General features: G+C 39.7%; 1 long non-coding RNA gene across 1 annotated transcript; it reads right to left on the bottom strand.

The window, feature by feature from the left end:
• Positions 1 to 895: 895 nt before the first annotated feature.
• LOC122976495 lies at positions 896 to 21677 on the bottom strand. The gene is made up of 3 exons (XR_006400946.1): positions 21603 to 21677; positions 18632 to 18637; positions 896 to 906 (listed from the first exon to the last, which is right to left on the bottom strand). It is a non-coding gene; the product is annotated as an uncharacterized LOC122976495 (long non-coding RNA).
• Positions 21678 to 24326: the final 2649 nt, after the last annotated feature.

Genomic DNA, 24326 nt, shown 5'->3' with positions numbered 1-24326 from the left:
GGGAAGACTCTCGCTGGGCTACTCCAGGGGATAGCAAGGAGACTCTTAATAAGGACACAAGCTAATGAGGTCCAGGGACATCCAATACACACAAACGTCTCCGTAAGAGCTTCCCTCTGTACCGCTGACTCCTATTTCACCATCAAGAGTGAAACGACGCATTCTTCATGATCTTATGAAAAACAGGTTCTGGGCTTGATATAAAGGCCTTTAATAGGAAAAGCAGGGCCATGTGAGGAGTCTGTTGTTGTTTACCAGCATGCAGTTTCCTTCATAGCACAGTGTTATTCAAAACAGGATGCTTTTTGAAATAATTATGCAGGGATGTTTGCAATTTCATCTGGCCATACAAAAACAATCTCTCTTTGCAACCAGATGGAACATATCATTTCAGCGAGCTTAAGAATGGAAAAATCAGTGTCCCACTATTCTTTTTTTTCTTTTTTTTTTGAGTTATCACTGCAGTAATAGCATGGAAGACCTGCGTACATGATCAGGAACTGAGTTTGAGGTATTTCTCTTTTCTTTTTCTTTTTTTTGCACAGTTGAAAGGTTTGGCTCTGGGGTGCTACGGTAGATCATCAGCTCTGGTGGAAAATATTAAAATTGTTTATGAATTTACTAATGATTAAGATGAAGTTGTGTATGAGTTTCAGCTTTTGGCCACAGGGGATGGCAAATTATGTAAAGAACGCATTGTTTCCTCCTTATCATTCCGAGAAAGCCCATGGGGAAAAGGTGTGGGGTGAGAACCGACATTCCTACATGGAGCCCTCATTAAGCCGAGTGGAGAGGGAAAGACTGGTTTAGATTCATGGCCATTCCCAACCTCGGCTCAATTGGTGCATCTGAAAAGACCTTGTGATAGAAACAGCATGCAGCAGGAAATTGAATGCAGCTGCATCCCTGTTGTTTGTTTCAGTATTAGAGCTCTTTTTTCTTTTCTTTTCTCTCTGCTTTTTCACACTTTTTTAAGGAAATGAGGTAGAAGAATTAAGACTCTTTAGTCTTAATCATCAAAAGCCTAGGCTGAAGTAAAGGCTTTCTGCATATACTGTAAACCCAGAGATGTTTTCACAGATCTGATTGGATGGCACCTGCCCTCCCCCCCACTCTGAGGTCTCTGGGGGATTTTTGCAGAATGTCTACGTCAGCCATTACAGGGAAAACCAGGAATTTCACAATCGCAACCCGTGTCTTTGGAAGTGGATGTCAGGCTGGTAGTCAATCAGTGGTGCCTTGGTTTGATCTTCTGAGGAATCTGAGGCAGCTTCTTAGTGAGACTAATGCTGCTGACACATTTCCTCATTACCCCCATTATATCTAAACCAAACCACTGGAAATCAACTTCTTTGTGTAATCTTCCACAAGTGGAATTTTCTTATCTATATCGTCTTCTTTTGTACTTCCTACTGGAAATAAAAATATTTATAGAATGGTACAGAGGGAAAAATGCAACTTGCAAAATGTATTTTCAAATGACCTTGCATTACATACATGTGTCAAAAAGACAATAAAGATGCTAAATACTTTGAATGCTCCAAGAGTAAAATCATATTTAAAAATCAAGTATATTCAGTTTGAAAGTTAAACATCGTTGGTTTTTTTATCTTTCAAAAAAATGTTTCGATAATTGTGGTAGCATACCGTCTGAAATAAACTGCTGGTTCAGCCGAAGCAAGCATACAAACACTAACATATTCCAATATTTCAGAAATCTTTGTACAACTGTATTTTCCACCAGCAGTAAACTCCATTAAAATTAGTCTGAAGACCATCAAATATTCATGACTGCATTGTGTCACACTGGGTGTCTTCATATAAATTTTGAATTTTAAAAAATAGATTTATTTAGTTGTGACTGTTATTTTATACTTACCTTGCAAGGCAGCTGGATTCGCAAGATCACAAGATCACGTGAGAATCCATCTTGTGAGGCTTCAAGTTATGCACTTGTGTCTGAACCACGAGTGGTTCGGACCAATCAGCATCCTATGAGGATTCTTGTGAGATCTTGTGATCTTGCGAATCCAGCTGACTTGCAGGATAAGACGATGATAGACAGATAGTTCATCCAATCACCTGTCAAGTATTTTTTGAAAGTGCCTAACACAGGTTCCAAAAACAACTTCTCAGATGGTTCTGTGTAACAAACCACTTGATGCATCAGGTTAATTTTATACAGGGTTTGTCATTAACGTCTATCATGAACAGAGTTCAATGAACAGATTAAATAGAACTGATTTATGGGTGAAGTATTGATATGTGTGAATGCAGAACAGTGATTGAGGTTAAATATATCTCAGCTTTGAACCTTGATTTCTCATTAGTCCATGAAAGGACAGAAGCTGTCAAGGTGCGAGAGGTCATGATGTTAAAAAATGACCTTTCTGTGTCTGTCTTTACCCTCACAGTTAAGGCCTGCAACTTCTTTTCCACCTGCTGCTGCTTGTCAGCTCCCTCACTGCCCAGCACACACACCTGCTCCATGTGGTTTCACTGCTGCTCCTACCTGCTGAGTGAACAGCTGCCCACACTGCCCGTAAACCCAGTTACCTCCCATCTACGCTGCTACCTCATGTCAGCCCATGTCATCACATCAAGCATGTCTGGGATGGTTTATCTGAACTTTTATTTTTACCTTTAACATCAAAGTTAACAACCCATTTTAACTGTGTGCAATACAAGGGTAGATTTGAATATTTTAGCACTTTTGTGGGCTGCCATCAACTCTGACTACCTGAGTTCAATTCCAAACTGTTTTCTGCTGTAAAGGATATCATAATGTTAAGCACTAGTTATGTCATTATGACCTGTTGCAGTTGTCTGTCTGAATTTTTAATTGCCTGAACATAACATTAGGTTTCAATAAAACAATTACATATATAATGAGATGTGAACATTTTGGCCACTTGGGGGCAGCATAACAAGTTGTACACAAAACAACATGATATATTATCACTTTGTAAAGTTGTTATTATGAGCATGTTAGCAAATTATTTACACATCCAGCAGGTACAGAGCAACATTAGCCTTTACTTGGGGTTGTGTTTCTGACCATCTGAGAAATGTCAGTCCAATATTTACTCTCCTTTTAGCTTTGCTTTAGCCTTCAACAACTCCTGGGGAAAATATCTGGCTCTGTAGCGGCTAAATGCTCCATTATGTGCACCAGCTAGTTGCTAACTTTCTCTGTCAGCTGTTTGGTGCTTGTAAGGTAGCACAGAGTGGGTTTTTAGAGCTTTTTTGCTGAAAACAGCTGTTTGTTTTGGCTATAAAAGAGGTTGAAGAGTACAGTGAAAATGAATGAAAACAGCAAAGTTGCAGACTAAAGCAAAACAATGAGCTCTGTAGAGTTGAAGGAACAGCAGAGTCAGGTAAATATTCTTTGTGGATTCGTCACTATGAGTGACCCCGTTCACATTACACATTCTTTTTTTTATTGTTAGTATGAAAATATGTATCAGTGCAGCTTTAACCTCAACTTGTTTTCCTAATCTAAACTTAACGGCTGTAATGTTTACATGTGTAGAACAGATGACAATATTACATCTAATTTTTGCTATTGACACATAATTTGATTTGTGGTAAAGAAACTAACTTCAATTGAAACCACAGTACAATTTGTGCTCATTTGACAAGATTTTATGTGTGTTATAAAAGCAAATGGACAGTGACGTCTGATGGAGGCTAGTTATTCTTATTTGGAAAGAATAATGGAACAAAATGAACTTAAGGCAAACCACTGTCTCTGCTGATGCTTACATGCAAATATTTAATAATGCCCATTGAACAAACCTAACTTGCTTGTAATTGGTGTAATTTAAACTAACACACACCAATTGTAAAGATACAATTCTGTGATTTGGAGCAAATACACTTTCAAACAGACTTTAGGTGGAGTGGTATCAGATACGTACAGGTATCATAGCATTAACTCAACAAACTCACAGCCTATATTTAACAGTTTATGGATTTCACGAGGCCAGTGATGAACCCAATCACCTCCATCACAGATTCATCACAGATCAGATGGACTCCATATGACAGGATGTTCCAATAAATTTATAGTTGTTTTTCCCAAATACAAACACATACAGTAAATAAACAAAAGACACATCAAAACTGTCACAGCCGCTCCAGATGACTGTTTTCAACAAATACTGTACGTCTGCGATGACGCGCCAACATCCCTCGAACAGGGAGCTCGCTGTCATGATTCAAGTACAATGGGGCTTCTCCTCCATGTCATTTTAGCTTTGACGCCTCAGTTCCTGTTGTCACAGTTAAAGCACACAGTGTAACACTACCGATCACTTTTTTAAAGGAAAGGAGAAGTCTTTCCATACTGACACCTGTCAAATTCAAAGCTGTGTATCCAGAATGTCTGCAATGGAGAAGCTGGGAGTACAGCAGGTTCAACATGGATAATGCCAACACTGTCTTTTCTCTCACTTTAACTCCATTTGCTGTTTCTACGACTGTGAATGTGATTTGGGTTATGATTCTGAAAGTGAAAGATGTATGTATGTGTCAGAAACACTGAATTCTATGCAGTATTTGGTGCAAACTGAGGAAAGTGTTTCCATGTGTCTTGCTTCTGTTATTCAGTTTAAAGGACGGGTTTGCAATTTTTAAAGCCTGTCTTCAAACAACAGTCAGGTGCCCAAAGGAACATTGAAATAGGTTTTTCTTGCCATAATCGTTCCTCCTGTTCATACTGACCATTAGAGGATCCCTTCATAATGTACTTACAGTGTAAGTGTTTGGGGCTAAAATCCACAATCCTCCCTCTGTGCAGCTAATATGAAGCTTCAGCATCCAAATGAGTCAAATCAAGTAGATATCTTTCAATGTTACAATCTTTTAGTGCCAAAGTTCCTCTTTTTGTTACTATGCTTCCACCCCCGCTCAACAGGGAAACACTGTCTGAGGAAACACAAAGAGGGAATTTGATGCTAAAAAGACTGTAAATGTGGCAGATATCCACTTGATATGACTAACTCTGACTGCTCAAGCCTCATATAAGCTTCACATCAACTTTTAAATGCATTTTTGCACAAAATGACACAGTGTGGATTTTGGCCTCTATCACTTGCCTTGAGACCACATTTGAGGATCTTTTAATAGCCAGTATAAACAGGAGAAATGATTACAGCGAGGAAAACCTCTTTCACTGTTCATATGGGCATCTTACTGTTGTTTTAAGACAGACTTGAAAAATTGTGAATCTATCCTTTAACCTCCTCTGCACTGTGACGATTAGCAGCATCTAAATATCACAAAGAATTCAAATGAAGATGAAAATGAAGAGAAATAATGAGTTTTTACACCTGATCCCCAAACCTCTCAAACTCAAGTAAAATCACACAATATATACAGTGCAGGCACTGAATATGCAATATATTTCACATATATGAAAATAATATCTATAGTAAAGCATAAATTATGTTTATTAAGGGTTCAGAAAATTTTACTTGTTTTGTCACCAGTGTTCAGGAGTCACTTTATAGCTAAACTGCATGTCCCAGTGCAATGTTTCAACTATTGTAAATTCTATTGTATATTCAAAATCATGGAACATTTTCAGTAGCTACATCATTTCTTTTGGGGGGAAAAACTCATGAATGATTGTTGTGCTCCAGTCACATACTGTACATCTCACAGCCTGTGGAATAGTTGGGGTTATAACTACTGTATAACTAAGGTAGGGGTTGAAAAATCACTCACAAATGTGCTGCAGACACGATTGAAATCAATGATCAGGGCATCAAATATTAAAATCACCTCACCTTCCTTGGAGAAATTAATCTTTTACATTTTTTCAATAATTACTGCTCAATAATTATAGTAACTATTGTTTTCTTTTTCTAATAAATTACATGAAACAAGAGATAATAAGTGCATTTTATTTATCATTTTAATTCACATCATATGTTTCTTTGACAACTTGACTTGAAGCTTCAATTTCTGATTTTTTATGAGTAGCTGGTCATGAAGCTCGCTACCTTCCCTGTGTGGTGATGCTGTAGCTTAAAGATCCCCTCCAGACATGTTTTAAGATGTATATAACATATTCTACTTTCAATAATAATCTGTGTCTGATATGGTTTTTCCACAAAAAAACTTAACTTGTTAAAAGCCTTAAAATAACATCTACTCCTTCTCCCTCATTAAAAAGTCCAGAATCTATAAATATGTAAATATATTTCCTCTCAGAAGTTGAACCGCTGGACACAAGATGTCTCCTACTTCACTGAAAAGTCAATTCTCAGTGTTTGTGCACTGGAGGCTTGAAGTTCCCATATCACATTTGTCTAAGTTGAATATTGAATCACGATTGGCTCCAAATTGGTTGTGATGTCATAAATCAATTTTTCAATCATTTCAATGACCTCAGAGAAACTTTTCACTTTCAGCAGATGAATGTGAAAACAGTCTTCTACATCATTCTGCACAGTGAAGCTCAACCATCCAACTGTAGGAACAAGAAGAAAAACACATTTTTGAGTGCAGGGGGATTTTAACTACTTCCAGTGACGAATACTATACTTCCACATAGCTATATTTTACAGTAGTCTCCCAAAACAATGGCTTACACACAGCAGACAAAGATAAGATTTATATATGTTATCGTTGTTACAGAATGACTGGTCAAAGAACAGTGGGTGTTGATGATACCAAAACAAACTACAACAGAAAAACCAAGATATGAAAGCAGCTTGACCTCAACAAACCCAAATTAAGGATTTGCTTTTGTCAGAAGGGATCAACAGGATCTCACAGGAAACGTGTTTGAATTTCAGTTGTGGTTGTGGTCACTTTGTGTGTGATTTGTTGATATTCATTCAATATTATTATTAAAGGGGAGAAGTATCATTTATGTTTGGAGGGCTCCCCGCAGCCAATCATTCAGTATTATACAAGACAAAAAAAGTACTGGTTTTGTAAAGTACAAGACAGGAGAGACTGTAAATTCTCATTCCAATGATCTTTGGTTTTTTCAGTTATAGGGAGTTTCATAGCAAAGCAAAGGAAAGAGCACCCTCAACCTTTCAATTACAGCCCATAATCATAACTCAGGGCCACGACAGCTCTGTCCTCCTATATTTGGCCATGGTTTCTATTTATCCTAATGGTACACAAAACAAACAACATCTCATGAGCTTACTGATGTGCCCTAACATGTAAACAGATGGACCAAATCCTATGAAACATTATATATAACTCCTTCTCATCTTTAGTGACATTGTCACAAAGAAAAGTTGCCATGCCACTTCTCAAATGTGGCCCTCCAGGGGCAGACGCCTCTCTCCTTTAAATCCTCCTTAATGTTTTTAATGCACTGCGAAACAGTAGAAAGCAACAATAACAGGAAGTACTGCCAAGAGAGAGGCAGACAGAAAGAAAGACCATCTTTCAAGACCTTTCCTCGTCATCCTTTTTTTCTTTGTAATTTTGGTTTCTCTCATGTTTGACATCAAAGATGTTGAAATTGTTTTCCCCGATGTTGTGTACTCTGTAATTATTAATCTGCCTTGCATGACGACTGCCTTTGGGGCAAAGTCAGACACAAAAGGCCCCTCTCTGGATCTCTGATGTGGAGCAACACACAAGGAAGAAAGGCAGAAAAAAGAAAAAAGGAGAAGAAAAAAATGTGCAAAGCTGCCACCAAACTAAAAGTGTGAACTTTCAGACAATAGTTGTAAACTTTGAAAGACAGAGGAAGAGAGCGCCATAAAAAGCTGAAAAAGCACAAAGTGAGACACACAGAGAAAGAGAGGGTAAGACAAAGCTGTAAAAGTGCAGTGTTGTTATGACAGAGCCAGGTGAAGGAAGAGTGACTAGATGCAGTAATGAGGTACTCATTTCTACCAGACTCACTCAGCTCCTACACTCTTCTTAACACCTTGAAGTGATTAGTCACCATTCACAAAACTTCAGCCTGTGATCATGTGAATGTGACAGTGAGACACCAAATGAGTGTAGCAGCTTTACACTGATATTTTTCATTATGAGTACACAAGATAATGCCAGCCTTCTCTGGCAGAAATCTGTTACTGAACACTGCAGTAACACAAAGTTTCCAGGATGTCCAACTAAACCACAGTTTGACAAGAAAGACAGTGTGAATTTAAATTAACGGGGTTACAGAACAGCAGTGTTGGGTAAGCTACTTGAAAAACACATTTAATTACTCATTAGAGATTACTAATTGAAACATTACATTACTTTATAAATTACACAACAGCAAAAGTAATTATTAAGATCAATTGTTTCTTTACTTTTTGTCACACAGCCCGGCTCCGTCAAAAGCGACTTTAAACAACTCCAAAGCCGCAACACCCACAAGTCACATATTTTCTATTTAACACATGTAGAAACAGAAAGCAAGACATTGTGTTTTAACAAGCAGCCAGCCAATGGTTAGGAGGTATTTACTGACCATCAGCAACATAATCTTAGCTCCGGTGACTGACCGCACACAGCGCTTCAGAGAAGACCCGTGCTCAGCTGAAGACTTACCAACCGAATGTAGGAAAAGCTACCGGTGGGAAGCTAGCTGCTAAGAAGATACAAAATGTAATAAAAACTAACTTTTCCGTCACCACATGTCTGCCCTTTTAGGTTAACTGCCTTTCACCTCCTGCCCCACCAAGCTTTGTGTCTTTTGTGTCTTCTGAACACACAGATAATAAACTGATATCAACCATACATCAAACTCCCTGTACGACAGCAAATTCTTAACCCTCCAAATTATGTAAGTAAGAGTTTTCGTGGGATTTGTAACTGTGATGTAAATACTGTATTTTGAATTGCAATCCCTTACACTACTTACTAAGTAATGCATTGCTGCCTAACCCTGCCAGACAGGTTGTGGTATGTAAAGGTGACCTTGATAGTTCACTTACAGGCTGGTTTATTTCTGGGCTCTCTGTTGGCACAGTACCTCACATCGCCTGTGAGTCACTGTTTTTAAAACTGCATTATGTTGTGCCAAACGTTTTGCGCCTTTCACAGTCAGTCTTCAGCAATCCAAGCCGAGTAGTTTTACCTTGCTTGACTGTGCGTAGCGCTACGGAGGAGGGAGAGCTGACATGGTGGCTACACTGAGGTGCTGATAGTAAAATCCCATTAGCTGCCCTCCCACTGATGCCAAACTGACATCAATAGGAAGAGCCAGAGCAGGTGGGTGGTCTGTCACTCTCTCAGCGCTCACTGGCAGGAACAACCTGCTCGTACACACACACAGCTGGAAGAGCGCTAACACATTACTGCTGTTCTGCTGTGCCTCTCACTGATAGTATGTGTGTGTGCGTTAGTGTGTGTGTGTGTGTGTGGAGTGGCATTGATGGTGGTGGTGGCGGCAGGGTTTTATGTTTGTACATGCATCTGAAGCCCACGATTTAATATGATGGACAACAACTCAGAGAGGAAATAAATGAACTTTCTAGTTTAAGCCAAGACAGAGGTGGAAAGAGACAGATAGAAATAAAAGAGCAACCAAGAAAGAGCCACAGAAGTGAACAAACCATTAAAAAAGGAGGAAAAGGGGAATGCCAGCTCCTACGTGGCCACCAATTTAAAATGGTTTCTGGTCAGGGGAAGTGGCAGGAGTGGATGCCCAAATTAGAGAGGTCCCGGTCGGATCTTAGGAAACCCTGTTATCCTCAGCATGCCGGCATTCCAGCGAGAGAGGAGCATGGGAGCAGGAGCCACCCGGACAATGTTTGGTTCAGACGAGATGGGAGGGCCCCGCTTCGTGGCGGATTTTCCGAACCTCCAAAACCACAAGGCACTTGGGAAGACAGGGGCTGGGAGTCTATCGATCACAGTCGGGGCTGTTTGCTGTTTGCTGTCAAACATACTGCCAGGGAGGTCCCCATCAACAGTTGAATGCAATTGTCGTTCACAGAGATGAATGCACTCCTCACCCTCATAAAGTTTTTTGATCTACATTTACGCAGATTCCAAGTGAAAAGCTGTAGAGCTTGGGGTGTTTTCTTTGGAGGACTGCATACTTTTGGATATGGGCCAACTATTTTAATCTTTTCACTAACTGATGTCAGTAACGGCACAATAAATTCAACAGGCATTGTTCAGCGCTTTTCATCATCAGTATTTTCCCCCCATATTATAGTGTCACAATAAATAGTTCTGTGTGGTATTAAAGATCTACTACTTTCATTTTAGCTAGTCCAACATTTCAGGCCACTGTGTAGAAATGAAAGAGCATTATTTCTTCTTTGTTAGATGCAGTTTCCCCTGTTAGAAATAAGACTTCGCTGCTTATCACAGTGAGTAAGTGGGAGTGAAATGTACATGGTTTAAAGTAAAGCACATGAACATATGGAATTTGTGGAAAAATGCCTTTATTTGAGCGTTTGTGGAGAGAGATTCATCCAGAGTGAACTCATCCAGATGGTATGACATTCAAACCAAAGCCAGATCAAAGGAAGTAAAGGCAAGAGAGGGAAGGAGACAGGACTAAAAGGCAGACAGCTCTAGCAGAGGAAAAAAAGAAGAAAAAATAATACAAAAATTATATATTCATCACCATCAAAACAGGCTTCTTTCTTCCACCCCGTGAGACTACAGACTACCACTGTCAGCTCTGCGAGGCTTTCGCTTCAAGGCCCACGTGTATATATGCACGCATACATTAGCCAAATGACAATCACAACTATAAACAGGAGACGAGAACAAAACCCACAACAACCGCCTCTCATTGTGTGCCTGACAGCGAAGGTCACGAGAGTCAAGATGAAATATGACGCAAGCATAAAGCGACGAGACAGCTCACCACAGATATTATATATCAGATGAAGAGCTGGGGAGAGAAAACAACTTCCCTTGTAATGAACCAAATCTTCTTCCTCTTGTTTAGAGCTGAAGGGCCTTGATTTACCAGTGGAAGGGGATGAGGGCTGGTAATGGCGAGAAGGGGGTGGGGCGGGTGGTTTGGGAGGAGGGGAGGGCAGTGAAGGGGGCTTATGTTATCTGTTAGGCTTTGCCTGTCCAGTGCATTACGAGTCCTGCATCGCTCATTTCATGGCAAGTGTGCTGGAACAGATTATCGCCGGCTGGAGAGAGAGAGGGAGAGACAGAAAGGGGGGGTGGAGAAGGGTGGCAGGGCCTGGTTTTGTAGTCAGAAGATGAGCAGCAGAGTGAGCAGCCTCCAAATCCCTGATTATGCACACCCCTACAATTGCCTCACATTATCCACCGATTTATTTACTTTATTTATTTACTCTGGCATTCAGCAGGTTTCTCCCTCGCCACCGTCCATACTCTAAAATAATTTCTGTGGCTGTGCTGCTTTACAGAGAATAAAAAAAGTTTGCTCTGACTGAATAAGCAATCTAACTTTTCTACACACACTATCAAAACCACTGAGACTGATTCATTTGCTTGTATTTTCAGGGGTTTCACTGTTAACAGAGATTGCGCTCTTTCACACACACACACACACATATTGTTGCTGTGTCCACATCACCTATCGCTGATTTTCTCCAAAACAGTCCTTAAGCCTGCAGAAAGTAAATTTCATTGAGGCATAACCTCAAAGTGCCAGAGTACATGGTATTGTGTTGTGTGTTGTATGTTGTTCTGAGGCTCAAAGGTTTACAATCACAGGAGCCACATGGCCAGCTCAGGAGGAAGCCATTTTGTGGCTTTGCCCTGCATCTGTTGATCCCTGTGGATACTTCCTGCCTCTTGTGTTCTATGAAAGATGAGATGACTACAGACCACCGGGTGTGGATGGGATGCCTTTGCCCCGGGGGGAGGCAACAACTGGAGTCATCTGGTGGCCTAAACTTGGCCAAAGGGCTTGGAGAGGTAATACAGTTGTTTGGGGGCAACGGTAAGGATGACCTCTCACTCTGTGGCAGTTCTTATTTAGTGTCAACGGCTGTCCCATCTCTCAGATAACATGTCTTACCGCTTCAGTAGTGAGGTCAACACCCAATGCTCAGGTATGAGAGAGGATGTCAACTGTTCATGAAATGATTCAGTGGTCACTAAACATCGGATCAAGTGTTCTCCATTGCTGTGATGGTGTTAAAGTTTTTATGTCATTCCTGTGTAATTACAGAAAACTTTATTGCCTTGCGATGGAAATTTGACATGGCTCACAGACAACATACAGGAATAAAAACATATATGTAGCCAAAATATACAGCACTGAAATATATGTACTGCACATATAGACTTAAAGACAGTACAGTAAGTGCAAGTGTTGTTTAGCATGTGAATGGCAGTTGATATGGACATGCCAGGAGGTTTTTAACATGGCGGCCTGATGGGAGGAACTGGGATGAGTTGTGAAGGGGATGTGAAGAGTGTGTGATGAAAGTTTTTGGGTTTTTTTTTTTTTTTACATCTGCCTGGGTATAGAGATCTGATAAATAGAGAACCTACTGTACTGTGATCACATATCTCAATGACAGCTCATTTTACTGTCTTGTGTTTATATTAAATGTTTAGTTAAATGGTTTTCTCAACATTTTCCACTGACAAATTAACTTCTCATTAGAGAATTTTCAGGCAGTTAAAGGAACAAAGGAAGACTTTTTTCTTTAAACTGAGAGGTGCTCAGATGACAGGTGAATCTATTTTTTCATGGCTCTAAAACTAAACTGAATAAATGCACTAATGTTCTATGTAAATTCTATGTTATGTGTGTAATTATGTTAGTTATTTAACATGCTGAGGTACAAGAGTTTAGAAAATATGGTACAGACGGCTCTCTTATAAAACTTAAAGGCACTTTTTTCATAATGTATAAATAGATAACCTTTCAACCCTGAACTGTATCAAATTATTCATACAATTGTGTCACAGCCAGCCGAATGAAAACACATCACTCATGATGTCTTTGCCAGTAGCTTTTTGGTGGTGGTGTTGGTGTGGTCCTACAGAGTTAACCCCTTAAAGGAACCATATGGCCTTCTTTATGCAACAATATTTGCTTTTCAGCTCATTTTATGAATGGTTAATAGAGTTCTTAAGAGATTTGATTTGAGTAAGTATATAAGATGTAATGTGCGTTGAACATACTTCATCTAGCTAACAACTTGCTCCATTGCAAATTTCTTTCAGTCAGCGGGCGGGTAAGGCTGCTGTAAAAACAGAATAGAAAACTAAAACTAAATCTTGTGCACATAAGTACAACGAAAGGGATGAATTTAAAAGCCTTGTGTGTGCTCTTTGTAATTGTTGCTGCCGGTCCTCCTCATGAAAAGAAGACAATGATGGTTTGAACCTGCCAGCTCCAGCTAAAAGACTAATGACTTGTTTGATGAAACATGTATCTTGTGATGCCAGGACTCCCGTAAAATCCTCTGGATTTGTTAAGCGACAGAAATGGAAATTTCACTGGAAGATAATGAGAAGAATCACTGGGCATTATCTATTTAAAGGATACCATGGTTACGGAAAATACTAGTTTTCATTGTGTGTGTTACACAGTACACCTCAAACCAGTTCCAGTCAATATTTTAACCATTTAATCAGTGTGCATGTTATGTTAAACTGCGGATATCCATAGCAACAATCTGTCTTCATGATACATCACAAATAATTCTATCATTAAATATTTTTTTTCTGTGGTAAGTGGCCATAAGTTCACTAAGATAATACACACGGACATGTCCTGATGTAGAATATGGAGATATATGAAAATTCCAAAATAGATTATAAATAGTCCCATAATAAACACCACATTTCCTCAACATTTAGCTCTGGTTAGGTGGTTTGGTCCTGGTTTGGTGTGGGTTGTGTGTTGATTCTCAGTGGGCTCGACAAGAAGAACAACACTTGACACTACAGGGAGTCATTTGATTCAGCATTGCTTTAAAAAAAAATCCTTTAATAGAGCTTTAAAATCTCTTTACATATGTGTTTAAATGCCCAGTACACTATTCTGTAAATGAAGCTCGCGTCCATAGGCTAGCATCGACCATTGTTCTCTCCCTCTGTCTCCTTTTGTATGAGCACCCACCACAGGGGTGAGCCAGTAAGACAGCGCTCCTCTTTCTTCTCCCTTTTCCCCCTGATCTGGCCAGGAGACAAAGCATTCAAAGAAGAAGAAAGGTTCTTATCTGAGGCAGGGAAAAGGTTTTAACCCGAGAAGCCAGAGCAAAGAAACTCCGAGGTTGTTCAGCTTCCCCCTCTCTCTCTCTCTCTCTTTCTGTTTCTCTCTGTCTCTTCCTCCTTTAGTGTTCCTGAGGGGAACGCGCAGTGGGCCGCATATTTGTGTTGCTGTGTGCCCACTTTATACCGTGCTCCCCTGCCGAGAGAGGCTACACAGCATGAGTGAAAGGCCACGCTGGAATGCCTATAATGCACTGTGGAAACTGTGACTGCTTTTGATTTAAATGGTTTCAGATGCGCCTTTTGGAGGTGCGCAGTGAGAAACAGCTGGTTGCTGTGGCTATTGATATGCACAAAAAGACTGTTGAGGATGTTAAAGTAGCCCCGTAGGCTGAATTCAGACAGGATCATGCCAAAACATGGCTAGCATCCTTATGTATCATGTTTTGTTATGTAGATAGATGTTTTTAGTAGCTTATCATGATACTGATTTGCATGAGTCCTTTCATAAAAACATGCCTACTATCCAACACCCTGAGCTGATTTATATTATATTGTCAAATTACTATATGAAAATTACAGTTGAGCTTTGAACTGCAACAATGAGCATCAGCCTATCTGCTGCTGAATTCCTTTCAAGGAATTTCTTTGAAAAATCTTCTAAAAGACTGTAGATTGCTTTTGATTAAATGGGTTTTTAGTAGATATCCCAAAGGAGCAAAAACTCACATAATGGCGACTCTGAAATGCGTTCTAGCATGCTTCTATATTCCCAGTGCACTTGAAGGCACAGTTCGAACACAGGGAAAGTTTGTCACAGAGTTTGAACTTTGAAGTTTTTGTCTTGTGGGGGATTTAGGATTCAATCTGTGGTGAGCTCCAGTGAAGTTCAATTTTCTTCCGGGTCCTTTGGCTTTGTCCCTGCTTGGACTGCCCTGATGTGAACACTCTGACTCGGGGTGTGTAAGTGCAGGATTTGGGAGTAGAAAGCACATACAGAACAGCTAACCAGGACGTAGTCCTACCCGATCACCTTTGATGATTCTCCATCACATGCTGCTCAGCTCAGCCAACAGAGCTCAGTCAATTTCAGCTCCCAACTGAGCTGAAATTGACTGAGCATAGAGGAGAGGTTGAGCTTATTATCACCTACTGAGCGTCTTCTGATGTGTTTTTAATGTCTATATGGCATCCTAACACAAAGAAGAAATACAACACTGTGAAGCTATATTTGTCTTCAGATGAAAGACTGTATGTATGAGCGCTCACTTTAAAGTGAGATAAAGAAAACAGATTTGTTGTCCACACTTTGTGAACTCACTAAGCTGTCTGAAGATTTAGTTTCTGTTTTGAAAATTAATACAAATGAATATGGCTCTTCTGATGATATGTTTATTTTTCTGTCATTTGAATCTAGTTGTGGTTCAAAAGGCAGCATGATTAGTTTAGGGGAAACTGCTATACGCTAAATGACCTAAAGCTTAAATGATAAAGGTTGGAGAAAATATTTAATGGTAATACCATGTGATGTTTCCAAAATCATGTATGGACACAAACAAAATAACTGTAGAATTTGTTGTTTTTTTTTCTTTTTTCAGTCTGCTCAGACTCATTTCAAACTGTTTTTCTTTCTTTCTTTTTTTTTTTTGTCTGGCACACAAAAGTAATTTACTTCATGAAGAGGAACTATTGTTATGTTCCACACGGTGTGAGAGAGTGTTAGTGTTAAGTGCACATATACCCGCAGATATACACACATACACAAACCTCCCTTGCCTCTACCTGCAGACAGTGTGGAGAAGAGATAAGGCTGCATCAAATGCACAACGCAGTATTGATTTCCATGCCAACCAATCTCACCCAATCAAAAAAGGTCACGCTGTGTAGAAATCAAAAAGAGACCTCTTTGTTTCAGAATTGCATGCTGGGTAGCCTTCAGGCAGACAGATTCAGTGAGTGAGACAGTTTGAAGCGTAACGTTTTTCATCTGTGGCTAACCACCTCGTGCAGCAGGCAAAATTGGAAAACAATATTGATATCTGACCAGTGTAATGGCTCAGATACCGGTGTGAGAAAAGGCAATTTTTTTTTGTCTCCTTTCTTTTCAAAAAAGTAGTCTGGGCTCACTCTCATGCACAACATTGGCGAAAGTACACCCATTACACACTGGTGTTGGTGTGAATCTAAATTTGACAGCCCCATGCCATGCCTTCCAAACTCTATCTGTAGCCTTTGTCTGTCTCTGCAGCTCAGTGAGACATGATAAACAAGGCAACAATTCAAATCTATGGGGCTGGTGGGCGGATTTCACAGCCTTCCTATGGCTCAGTGTGATGACGGTCAAGAAGGGGGCTTTGGAAGGCGTTTTTGATGTGTTTGTGTTGTTCCGTGCTGGGTCCGGGTCACCCCTACATGCATTAATGAGCTGATGCGGCGTTTGATGTTGGCCTTCAAATCTCCTTTGGTGCTCTGGCCCTGGTGTCCACCCTTCTATCCTCCCTCTTTCTCGCACAGAAATACACTTTTTACTCGCATAGTCAACATCACACAGGCAGGCAGATACTCACTCATTTACATTGCCAGCAGGAAACATGCTGCTTCATTCTCCTGCAGTGCTCTGCTGATGATGAAATGAGGAAGACTGTGCACCTATGTTTGTGTTTCTTATGTGTGTATGAAAGAGGGAGGTGGAGACAGAATATGTGACTAGTTTGTGTGTTTACACACAAACATGCATGTGTATGTTGACAAGATGACACTTATTCAAACAGTGACAACACTGAATGAGATGCCATGAAACCTTCTCCTGACAAAAAGAGAATGATTATTTTCCTCTGCTGGTCTATATTCTCCTCATGATTATTTCTCTTTTTTTCAGTGTGTTTTTCCCACTCATTCGCCAAGCCCCCCCCAAAACCCCATTTTTGTTCAGGCAGCCAGCGCGGCCTTCCAAATGCACAATTGCTTTCCTCTGTGAGCTCTCCTGTTTCCCGGTATGCTAATTTCCTGTGATGATCAGAGGGACACAGGGATAAAAGTGCTGTGCTTTAAGCACTTTGTAGTTTTTATGTTGTTGCCATAGTAACATGAAACTGGAGGCCAAATCAATGTGGCTTCTCTCATTTGCATGGAGAAATAGAAACCTTAAACAGAAACAGAAGGGAAAGAAAGAGGAAAAAGTAAAAAAAAAAAAAAAAAAAAAAAAAAAAGAGGGAAAACAAATGCCATCCCACATTGCAGAGCATCACCCTTCCTTCAGCACTAGCTAGTTTAACAAGAACAACAACTATTTATGCATGGCAAACACTTCCTCTACAACAGGCCAATCGCTTATTAAAGTGCACTTGCAAAAAAGGGAAAAAAGGAGACTTAACACTTTCTCCTATCTGAAAGCATTTAGCTGGTCTCTACAACACCCCCATGAAGCTCCCATTCTGCACTGTTCACTTGATATGCACCCTGCATGCTGCTGACTCCACTTTGAAGTTGTTCACAGGGCTATGGAGCTATGATTATCCTGCCCCTCACAAACCATCCACTCCTGCTCTGAACTGTGTGCTGCCGACTGCAGGAGCCACGGAGCTACAGCCGGAGCGCTGTCCAAACCACTCCAACCAACTACCGCCCCAATCCCATTCTGATTCTGCTTGTGAATGCTTAATTAGTTGTTAATTAGCTCAGTTCCATACGCCACTCACTCTATCTCGTCATTTATCAGGTTCCCAGACTGGGCAGCTGTTAATGAATGGTGTAATTTATTCAACCCAATCTGTTTGTCGTCAGAGTGCAAAGCTGTGTAAAGACTGAGCGTGTGCACATGCATGAAAAGATTAGGAAACATCTTACTGCGCTATCAGAGAGGTGTAGTGGAGGTGTCTGCAGGTAGCACAGACCTACCCTCTTTCTTTAGGTATTAGCACCAAACCCTTCAGTCTAATTATCATTCATATAGAGAGATTGGAGGTGGCACCAAATACACACCTTCTGTCAGCAGTCTCCTCCCATTCATCTATCACTACACCCAGCTGACTCCAGGGGATGCTAGATTCACAAAACAGTTTCAACTGCGCCTGCATCATCTTCATAATTCATCATGCAACAGTTGAGGTTAGTGACAGAAGGAGGTTGATGCCAGATCAGCATTCGAGGAGCTCCCACCCATGAAGAGAGCAGGAGGGAGGTGATAGATATGAAAAGAGGAAATGAGATCAGGAGGTTCTGGGTGGTATTTGTAGCAGAACTCCATTGGCTCTCATTATCTCCTTGCATGGTCAAGAAGTCATGCTTTCTGTTGGTTCTGGCATCTGATATAAAAGGAGAACTCATTTAAATTCAGAATCCACAGGATAATCGTGTGGATTTTTTTTTTTTAAAAAGTCCAGCGCCTTAACATTAGCTGGGATCATATACTGTATATCCTCCCTCAGGTTACAGCCAGGGGTTAAGTCAGTTCAAAGAGGAAAACTAAAGCAGGTTTGGCTGCATCCCAAGGAAATGTGGTGTTTGTAAGGCTGGCATGTAATTACCTCCCAACAGCCCTCTGATTCCACTTAGCACTGGGCTTAATCTTTATAGGGCTCCATAATGCATGGCAGCCATTAGTCATTTCAGATAGGTTGTTTGTCATCTTGCTGCAACATGGAGCATTCAAGAAAACAGAAGTGTGTTTTGAACAAGGAGATGAGAAACGCGGGGACACGAGGCTGGAATTCTCGCCGCAGTAACAGAATTTCAGTAATCCCACGAGGGAATCTCTAGGAATTCTGCAGAAACAGAGTCAGAGATTTGTGGTGAAAAGGAGTCAGGAATGGAATTCAGAGATGAAAGCCAGATCCCATACTTCACACAAGGGGCCAAATTACGGGATGACGTCATCATTGTTTTCCACAGCCAAACAGATTAGCCTTAAATGAGGCCCTGGCTCGGTGACTACGGAATCCACTCATCAGGCCCGAGTCCACGTGGTGGCCTGGTGTGATATCTCTCAGGCAGGAGCCAAGTAAACAAAGAGTAAACACTGACATCATCTATGGGAACCGATCAAGTGTGACATCAGCGGGAAATGTTCAAGAGCAGTGTCTAGTTTTAGGGTGGAAGCTGTTTTTAGTGTTGTTGTTTTAACTTTCTGGGGAAAGAGCAGAGTTGTAAGGAAATTGAATGATGTAGAATAATGATTCAAGATTAAATACTTTTAATTTTAGTGTACTGTAGTTGATAGGATTTTTTTGTGAAAACAAAACCGAAAGCACATCACACAACTACACTGAGACAAAAAATCTTAAAATGACCATAGTCATACGATAAATCCTTAATACATAAAAATAATGGAATAATACAATTAAATAAATAAGTGTTCCTATAGGGATGCTATCAGCCCTTAGAAGTTAAATTCTTTCATATTTGATAGTGTAATACATACAATACATTCTACATTTTAAAACATAGAAAATAAACAGAAAAACAAAGCGAAAAACACAATAGGATACTTCTATCTTACCATCAGTAATGCACAACATTTTAGAGGATGAAACATGTAAAAAAAAATTATCAATAAATACCATAAAAACTTAAAAGATAAGTCCAACTTATCACAACTTGGGTTTTATTTTCATTGTTTTGGCCATCATTCTTATCTGTAATAATAACACTGTGATCGCCTACTTAACTGCTGAAAACACGGCAGCTTGGGAACACAGGGGTATCTCTAAAAAGAGTCAAACATTTCAAGCAATGTTTAAAATTGGTGCCCAAAATGTCTGAAATCATCCATCGATTTCCTGCTTCAAGTTTGGCCTGCTGTGTTTACTTTTGATTTTTGGTAACATTTTGAATAAACTGACGTGGTTTAGATAATCTGGCTAAACTGCTTGATAGTTTACAACCTGTCTTACTGTCTGACCACTCGTGCTGTGTGTCCCATCAGACTTTACTGTAATGATGTCGCCATTATCCCAAATCTCTGAAATTACTTTGGTCAGTTACCATAACCAATAAGTTGCAATAAAGCAGAGGGGTGATGTAAATCAAGCATGCCAGACAGGTGAAGGGTTGGTGCAGGTGTCCTCATTTAGGGCAGGTGTGCAAGCACACACACACACACTCCTCAGTTACAGCTTAATTGACACTGCACCCCTGGACACTGACCAGGTGTTGCCTTCATGCTGTTCACATACCTGTCTCCTCTCAGCCACCTGACTGTGGAGCATAAAAGCCGTAATTAATTTAGGCTGTAGCTCCCCTTTTCAAACCAGTCCTCTGCTTGCTTTGATCTGTTTGCACTGCATTTGATCTTTAGTGAGGCTGTTAACAGCGCCACTGAATTAGACCATTGGCCCCAGACGAAGTCCGTCCTAATTACCGTCCCCTCTACTTAACAAAAGGCCCGGGGCCTCAAGCCTAACCAGTCTGCCTTCTCCGGCAGATACAGGAACAAACCTTCACATTCATAACTTCAGACAGCAAAGCTTTCAAAGCTGAAGAAATATAAAGAGTATGGCAAACATGAAAAACACGTCTGATGTTGTGATCATGCTTCAGTAAATGTCTTTTTCACCTCACATTCATGTTCATTACTGTAAAACAGATACTTAAACGACAGGTTCACAATTTTTCATGTATGTCTTAAAACAATAGTCAGGTATTGAAAGAGGTTTTCCTTGCTGTAATCATTCCTCCTGTTCATACTGGCCATTAGTTTTGAGTAAAAATTTATTTAAAAGCTTATTTAAAGATAATATGAGGCTTCAGCTGTCTGAGTTAGTCAAGTAAAGTGGATATCTTTCACCATTAGTGAGTCTTTTTAGTAAAAAATTCTCCCTTTCTTTGTTTCTCAATTGGCAGTGTTTTCCTGTTCAGCTGCAGTGGAAGGATCATAACAAAAAAAGGAATTTGGCACTAAAAAGACATTAACTAAAGAGATTGACTTCATTTGACTAATTTGGATGGATAAAGTCTCATATTTAAATAAACTACATTACATATATGCACATATACATTTTTGCACAAGAGGACTGTGGATTTTGTTCCCCATCACTTACATTGAAAGTGCATTATGAGGAGATCTCTTAATGGTCAGTATGAACAGGAGGAATGATAACAGTGAAAAAAAAAAACATGTGTCAATGTTCATTTAGGCATCTGACTAGTGTTTTAGGACAGACTTGAAAAACTGTGAACCTATCCTTTAAAGGTCCCTTATTATAGAAACTCCTACCCCTCCTGAAAGAAACAAAATATGTTTATTTATGTTATTTACATAATTTATGTGCACTTGTTTTATCAGCTCAGTGTGAGATAGTCTCTACTGTGTTTTGCTGTCATTTATGGTCGTACTAGTTTCTCCCCTCTCCTTTGCTCTCTGTGTTTCACCAAGGGCAAATTAGTCATTGCACAGCCTTCCACAGGTTGGATAACATTATCCTCAGTGGTGGCCATCACAATTTACCGGTGAGTTTTACCCAGAGCCCTGGTTTTACCTAGCTACAGTCGAGGCTACAATCCATTACCTGTGGTTGGCCTGGGCGTTCATCACTCAGAAAACAGTCAGCCAATCAGAAGAGAGGGGCATTGAGCAGACACAAAACAGCCTGTTCTTGGTAGAACTTTATAGATAAGTTTAAGAGAGGAGATGTAAAAGGATACTGAGATGGTTTCTGGTACTTAAAACCACAAAAATATCTTCTTATGGATATCAAGACCTCAAATAAAACACCAGAAAAGTGTAAAATATGGGACCTTTAAACTATATGCTATGCTGTGCATTGACTTAAGGTTGATAAGATCATGATCATGTAAACATGTAGAGTTTTTTTCCCTCCCTGTATCTTTTGAAAATTATTTTATTCAAGGCCTTGATTTTTGTCTGATTGCTCATTATTTGTTCATCATTATGTTCTAACTTTGATGATTCACATTTATGCAGAAGGCAGAAAATAGTAATTCATGTATGAAGTCTGTAGTAGACACACTGCATGTTGGCTCTTTTTCACGGTTTTTAAGAAATGATATCATTCAGAGGCTGTTTCTTCCATTGCTAAGATGATATATAATTTATGTGAATGCATGTGTACGACATCATACTACTACTCCATTGAAATGTAAATTCCCTCTGGGCTGTCCATAATGAAGCCATATGGGAATTTCCATATTGGAAATCTTACCACTTCACCTGGAGGTATAATTGTATTTATTTATAGGTTGATGCAAACAGAAAGATAATAGAGTGTGTTATTCAGATGCAAAGTTGACAGAAAATTTAAACCTAACTCCATGTCAGTAATTGTGGAATGAGCTCAGATTTATTATCTACTCATATACACATATTTTGACACTAAAACATATCTCTCTCACACTTTTTGAACACTCTCCACATCAGATTTCCGTTTTAAGAAGGATACTAGTTTCTATGTTAAAGAAACAGTTCATAGTGTCAGTTTAAATGGTGCTGTCAGTCCAGCGATAATCAGCAGTCATGATCTCCTAGTTGAAACCTCCACGTGTGAATTATGAATCTTGCTCAGAGATCACAGGCATGCTCTGAAGGGCTTCTACATCTAATCTGATTTTCTTTTTTAAACATGGCCTTTGATGACTTTGCAGAGTACAGTTGGCTCGACAAATTCCCACAAAACATCATGAGGGCACTTTAAAAGGAGAAGCACAGTCACTCGGTCAAGCCCACATTGTCTGTTCAACAGAAATCCCCCATGTTTCCATGTTCCTCTGAAGATACAGAAGTTGGTATGAAAGTAAAAATTTGAAAACTGGCCTTTGACTTAAAAATGGAATGGATTGCCCTAGATCTCCAAGAACTATTTAAAAAATGCAGCATGCTTACATTTGTTAATGAGCACTAAACACAAGGTAAAGATGAAACTGAGTATGACAAAAAAGTTAACCATATCTGATGGTAACCCCAACGTCAAAAGTTATATTTTTTTAATATATATATCCAGTGTGGTGTCACAGGGTTCAGTGGGGTATGGTGTCAGAAAAAGCCACATTCTGACAGCCTAAAATATTAATATTGTATATCCAAAACATAATGACTCTGGCCATTTATTACAAATGACACTACAGAGTACTGTGTTGATCCTCCTCAAGATTTCCCAGCATGCAACAGTAAGAACAATCAATTCAGTGTTTCTGAGTGTTATTTAACTGTTTTGTCTCATTTTACTGTTGGAGGACTTTGTTAAATGTATATGTCATGAGCACATAGTGGTGTTTTTCTTCTGATGCCATATCCCACTGAACACCGTGACACCACACCAGAAATTTTTTTTGAAAAAAATACAACTTTTGATGTCTAAATGATCAGATACAGTATCCATGCTCATCTGCAACACAAAATATAATCTTTTATTAATAAAGTATATGTTTTATCCCCATTCTATGTTGAGTAACTTATGAGTTTGGGTACAGGCTAGTCATTAATTTTCATTTTTGTTTTGCTGTATGCTGCCTTTTGGATTAAGTACTGTAGGTGCATCGGCCCTTTAAGAGTGATTGTTTTTTTTTTCTTCTCTTTCTCAACTCCAGCCATGACTCCACTCCCTGCATGCCAGATTCCCTAAATACCACAAAACACACATGCTGGTCAGTTTTTGTGACTGACTCGTGGATCAGTTTTTGTGATTCGTGAGTCACTGGAAGGGCAGAAAACAGCACCACCTACTGTGCCTGTTCACCTGCCACAGGTCAAAAAATATTCCCAACTCCCTCTCTCATTCTCTTCGGCGCATGAATGTGTGTACAAACCCTAACAGCAGTCCATCCAATAGTTAAGATATATCAGTCTGGACCAAAGTGGTGGACCGACCAACAGTCCGACAGACAGAATGAATGACATCGCCATACCTGGAGTAAAAAATAAATTAGCTGGGATCGTAAAAGATTGATGAGAAGATAAGACTGATGTCTTTATTTGATGTAAAAATAGTTTTGAAGAGGAATCTACCCGAGAGAGACAGCCAGTGTGTTCATGAAATGAAATTTAGACATACAAAGAAAGTATTACCAATAAAACTGCACATTATAATATTCTGTGTTAAACTCGACCTTATGTGGCTTCAACAGAGATTCCTTTAAGGATTACCAACTTATAGAATAGGGTTAGAGCCCAGGGTTTTCCCTGCCTATCTAACTCAAAGGCAGGCCGCCTTCGTATTACTGGCTGCAGCAGTTGCCATCATGTTTTGATTTAATGACTAAATAATTACCTTTGCAAG

This window comes from Thunnus albacares, chromosome 3 (genome assembly GCF_914725855.1).
Source record: "Thunnus albacares chromosome 3, fThuAlb1.1, whole genome shotgun sequence".
NCBI lineage: Eukaryota > Metazoa > Chordata > Actinopteri > Scombriformes > Scombridae > Thunnus > Thunnus albacares.
Note: the sequence above shows the minus strand (reverse complement) of the source record. Positions and strands in the feature narration are given on the sequence as shown.